General features: G+C 32.1%; 1 pseudogene; it reads right to left on the bottom strand.

Moving 5' to 3' along the window:
* Nucleotides 1-3,234: 3,234 nt before the first annotated feature.
* Nucleotides 3,235-4,827, bottom strand: LOC115227568 (annotated as a pseudogene).
* Between the last annotated feature and the right edge of the window lie 690 nt (nucleotides 4,828-5,517).

Raw genomic sequence — 5,517 nt, 5'->3', positions numbered from 1 at the left:
ATTGCGCTCGTGTAATTAAAATTTTTAATTTAGACATATAACACAATACAAAAAAAATATAACAAAATTGATTTGGGGGTAATTTAATGATCCCTTTCCATATCGACAAAGAAAAATCACGGTTATCTTTGCAAAATATGCCGTATTAAAAAAAACGGTTTTTATTGCACCTAGTGTAGTCTTATTGTCAATATTGTTTGGACTATCGTCATTCCAATGATTTGACAAAGTTTAGAAATCTTAAATTAGTACTTCCAGAACTAATCAAATGCCTCTTCAATGTGTTGAAATTTGCATATTAAATAGCTATTTACAAAAATTTCTGGCTGATTTTAACGTCATTTATGACTCGTCCGTTAATCATGTTTACTTGCGTTATTGTGTAAACTGCCCAATGGTACTATTTCCAGTTATTCTCTATTTTATGAAATTCAAACAAAGAGTCGTGCTAATCTTTATAGCAACAATGGTTTCTCGTAGGTGCGTGTTTGTCAAGCAATTTTCTTCATATTTCTAAGATTACTTTCAGTGGTTCCTCCTAACGGTTTTTTTCACTTTTATATTTTAAGTAAAACGACTTAAGATATGAGATCGATGCATTCCGATAAATGTTTTAACGGATTTTTTTCACTGTTCTTTGTTAGATAAAAATTGATAAATCTTTGAATAAGCCTTATAACTCTTTTGGTGCACTTTATGACAAAATGTTCACTCACTACGCACATAATACGGTTTCGTAGTGTGTATTGACCGAGTTTTATTATCGTGTTTTTGAATTATTGGTTATAACACATTTAATTGAGTATATAGTTCAGATGGCGTGACATCGGACGGGTCTCTGATAAATCCAGACATAAATTCTGGGTATTTTTTGGTTTGTTGATTTATCATAGACAATTGCTTCGCAGTAAAGTCATTTTTGGCGAAATTTGGTTTTGGATGTCTCTGATCATTTTTCAATCGTAAGTTAAGAAAGTATTTTGAATAGATATTTCTCCCAATGACTCAAAAACCCAAATCATTTTTACAGGAACAGTCAATAGATATTCTATGTTTATTTTAGGAATTGCCTCAACAATAAGCTGTCCGTGGAGATACACCATGACACAATTGTATCAAAATTCTTCAAGAAAAATTTGGATGCGCTCAAAGTAGAAAACAGGTTTGACACTGGTGATGCAAAATAAAAGAATTGGGATTTAAACAATTGAGGTGATTAAAGGCGGCCTGGCTATCAATTTGTCGACAGTCTACTGTACGTAATTCGATTACTTGAAGAAAGAGTATAAACTTAATAACAAAGATTTTAAATTAAAAAGCAGGCCTTTTTAAGGTGATGGGGTTACTTTTCCCATTTAACTAAACACATTTAACCATTTAACTATCTCTTTTGGTTTCGTTAATTTTGTTTGGATTCATTTATCAAACGTTTTACGTTTTATTTTAAACTTACTTTTACGCAGGATTACGTGGCCATATTCGAGATGATGTATCTTTTGCTTAAAAGACCATATTAAAGGCTCATGCGTTTTATTACAGATCATGAGTTGGAATTTTGAAAATTTTTTCAAAGATTTCAAAAAAGAAACTACAAGATTTGATTATTCGGAATCAACGAACAGGTGATTTCTACATCTGCTAGTTTGTTTTTCCAATGTTACAACTCAACTATAACAAATTAACATTCCATCTATAAATTTACATGGTGGCTTGTTCACCTCTTTTGGACCAGGAAAAAGGACTTAATAAAGATCTCACCATGGAAGAAGATTGCGAAGGACGCTATTACAACAAAAACTGGAGGCTGTTACTTAAAGTCGGCTTTGGTGACAAAAAATACCATTCAGTCAAAATTTGATGAAGTTTTTATGACCAATCTGGAAGGACAGATCGTTGAAGCAAGCGCTGCCAATATTCTCCTCAGTTATTGCGATCGCATCATTGTTCCTCCTCTTAAAGGATTCCAATATGGAATCACAATTCGGAGTTTACGTGAATTGCTCAAAGATGAGACAATTATTGTAGAAGTTCAGCCAATTGTAGAAGTTCAGCATAATTCAATGTGTTCACCTATTGACTACGGAAACAGCTGCCTTAAATTTCCCATGTTGAGTCAGTAGAAGGACGTCTCATTTTAGAAAAGCGAGGACCTTTACGGATGCAATCCTCAATAAAGAAGACCCAAAATTAGAGAAATGAAGATATTATTCCAGCACTTTCAAAAGCAGCGGTTTTTGTTGGAGCATATGGGATATTGATCAATGTGCATCCCCAACCAAAACAATTTCGCTGCGATGCGCGGCAAACTCTTTCTTTGGGTGAGTACGAAAATCTTTCCGAAAAAGTCAAAATCATTGCCAGTATAACAAAAAGACGGTATAGCGGAAGTTTTTTACTTGAAATATAAAAGTTAAATAGTAATTGTTTATTAAATAGTAACACAAAATCTGCAGTATTTCTTTATGTTGAGCATATTAGTTTTATACAATAAATTAGTCAATGTTTAAATAATTTCTTTAGCTGTTTCTGATTTTATCGTTCTATACAAAAAAATCTGAGTGAGCAAATGTTTTTTTGAATAAATGCCTCCCCTAAACTCTTTGATTTTTTTAATTTTCTGCAAAAAAATAAAAAATAAAACAAATTTTTATTTTAGTTTATCCATTAAACCAAATAAATTAGTTTATCCATTTTGAATTTTAATATAGGCACCTGGTCCGCTCAAAAACCGGTCACAAAAAATACTTCGAAGTTGTTAATTGGTAAATTATAAAATTTAAAGTTAATATCAATTTTTTTAACTTAACATTATATCAGTTGTCTATCAATTAATATCGATTAATCAAAGGGAAGGCTAGAGGCCTGGCGAATCGCCAAACTGTTCCCCCGGATAACGGCGTTCGAGAACCGTTGCAATAGCCAGTCCATTTCTATTTTTGATTCATTTTTAAACTAAAAAATATGTTGTGCCGCAGTATCCCTCTATACGAATAATAAGAAAGGGGTCGGCCGGGAATTGAAACCGGGACCTCTCCCACTCTATGAACGAATCATACCACTAGAACACCGAGCCTTTTTCTTTGTCATTTGTTCCTTAATGTCTACTCTATTATTTGCGAATCATTTTTTCATTTTTTTTGTTTTATCATCATTTTTTGTTATATGCAATCTTTTATTTATAGAATGAATGAATTTTTTTATTAAAACGGAAAAGCCGAAAAAAGAGAAAGAAAGTTAATGATTTTTGATATATTCAACAACATTCATTGAAAGTTTTTCAGCGTTTTCCTTGCTTTTTGCTTCTGAATAAATCCTCACTACATCTTCAGTGCCGGACGGTCTGACGAAACATCTCCCGTCATCGACCAAATCTACATTTCTATATATGAAGTCTTGAAGTTCGTGATGTGACACAAGTCGTCTCTCAGCATCACATGTTTTAAATGCATACCTATCCGGGACATTAACCTACAAAATTATTGACCAATATTGAATAAGCCTTCATCCATACTGATGGAAATTCCTGATATTGGCCATTCCAGTCATCAAGACTCCATTGATAATAAGACAATATTATTTCGATTAATAACATGGCAGAAATGGCATCGCCTATTGCAGGATTTATCATTTCATTTGAAGGCAATAAAAATTTTGCCGTCCAAATTTCTTCTTCTAAATTAAAATATCAAAACTAAATTTTATTACCACAGAACTAGAATGGACAATACTTTCTAATGTTCTGCACAATTTTTCAGAAAAATAAACAGACCCATGCCCGTTCGCTTCAAAATAAACACCAAGATCCAATTCTTTTGCTTTTTTAACAAGATGCTTGACTCCAGTTGGTACAAATAACACATCAACACCCAAAACATTTTTGATGTATTTAGACGAGGCTCCATTGGCATAAGCTGTTTGTACTGCTCCAAGAGAAACGTGCTGAAATAATATTCATTTATTCACTTTAAGATGGGAGATTGTGATGAGATGTTTAAAAAATTTTACAAAAAGACACAGAATCCGATCTCCGTCTAAAATAGTGAAACCATTTTTATCATTTTGGTAAAAATAGATTATCCTATCTGCATCCCCGTCAAAAGATATGCACTTTTCAAATTTTAGTTCATAAAAACCGACTGGTTTACATTTTTTTGTTTTTACATAATCAGCTCCGCAATTAATATTGAGTAAATGATAGTCATTAATTGCAGCATTATTTAATTTATAATCAAAAATTGTAGATTTTATGGAACTTTCACTGAGAACGACGGAAGCAACTCCATTGGCACAGTCCACAAGGATGGAAGATTTGGAAAAATCTTTATTTAAGAGATCTGTAGCTTTTTTATAGTCTCCGATAAGCCGACTTAAATAAATTTCGATTGAATTTTCAGGATTCCAACATTTTTCGTTGTTATAAAACACAGAAAAATGCAGACATGGAGTTGTGGTGAGTCCAATATTGATAGGAACGATATAATCAACAAAAAGATTAATTCCATCCATTAAACATCCTAAAAGTTCAAGAGAGGAGCCTCGGCTGTCGTATCCGATTATAATATTAGTTTTTGTTTTATTTTTCGTTTTAAGTATATCCAGCAGTGATAATAATAATTGTTTGTCATTCGAGTTAACAAATTCATTACAAAATTCTTCAGCTTCTTGAGCCATCATTCCTCCATCTGGGTCTACTATTTTTATTCCATTATCTTCTGGAGGGTTGTGGGATGCTGTAATCATTAAGCCAATATTTGATTTAAGAAAGATAGACCGAACAGAGGCAAACAATCCAACTTTAAAAAAAGTAGTTTTAATGTATCGGCGCATCCGCGATAACCGGCTGTGCCATAATTCCATTTAGGTTCTACGATTGTATTTTTATATTTGCTTATTCCTCTCAAAGAACCACTTTGAAAATCCATATATATTGAATTCTTGCAACATTATTCAAATTATAAAATAACAAATAATAATACAAAAATACAGAAAATATTTTACAAAAGCGTTACAGTCCGATTTTGAATTGGAACACTAAGTGTTCCAAAAACTGAGGTTTTGTCAAAAAATTAATATCAATATACATTTAATAATTTAATTAATGCAAAAAAGTCTTAAATATTATTATTTATTGAAAATAGTCATCGATCCTTTTTCCATAACTATAATTTTTCTTCAAACTACTGAACAAATTTTGTCTGAAACAGTAAAAATCATTTAACAAAATTGGAGCTATGTCTAGAACTGATTCTTCCAATTCATTCACTTTTGTTACTACTTCTTTGACCGTAGTCTGTTTATTTTGCATACCACTGTAAAAAATTTCTTCATTATCGTGGCTTTCCGTATTTTCCAACACTTCGTCTACAACTTGTTCTATAACAGGGGTGTCAAACATGCGGCCCGCGGGCCGCATGTGGCCCTCGAAAGACATCAATGATTGGCGTAAATTAATTTTTGTAAGTAAGTCGTAGTAAAAATCTTCTTCATCTATACAACAAATAAATTCAATTAACGCCT

Source organism: Octopus sinensis, unplaced genomic scaffold (genome assembly GCF_006345805.1).
Source record: "Octopus sinensis unplaced genomic scaffold, ASM634580v1 Contig04780, whole genome shotgun sequence".
Classification (NCBI taxonomy): Eukaryota; Metazoa; Mollusca; class Cephalopoda; order Octopoda; family Octopodidae; genus Octopus; species Octopus sinensis.
This window is presented reverse-complemented; position numbering and strand designations above follow the sequence as displayed.